The sequence below is a fragment of the Gavialis gangeticus genome, unplaced genomic scaffold (genome assembly GCF_001723915.1).
Source record: "Gavialis gangeticus isolate Ggan-Ray unplaced genomic scaffold, GavGan_comp1, whole genome shotgun sequence".
Taxonomy (NCBI): Eukaryota; Metazoa; Chordata; order Crocodylia; family Gavialidae; genus Gavialis; species Gavialis gangeticus.
In genome coordinates this window covers 4,251,739-4,251,938 of record NW_017729018.1, presented here as the reverse complement: position 1 = coordinate 4,251,938, position 200 = coordinate 4,251,739, and positions in this window count along the sequence as shown.

Below are 200 nucleotides of genomic sequence, written 5' to 3'. Positions count from 1 at the left end.
CGGCCCCGCCCCCCACCCTCGGGAAGGGCTTGTCCCGCGCTGACCGCGGCGCCGCTGGCACGCGCGAGGGCGGGGGCGGCCCCCGTCTGCTGCGCCCGGTTTACCCCTGTGACCTGCACTGCCCCCCGCGTGCAGTTGTTGCCCCCCACAATCAGCTGCACGTGACGCGGTATTTGGTGGGCTAAGCCCACGAGAGAGCG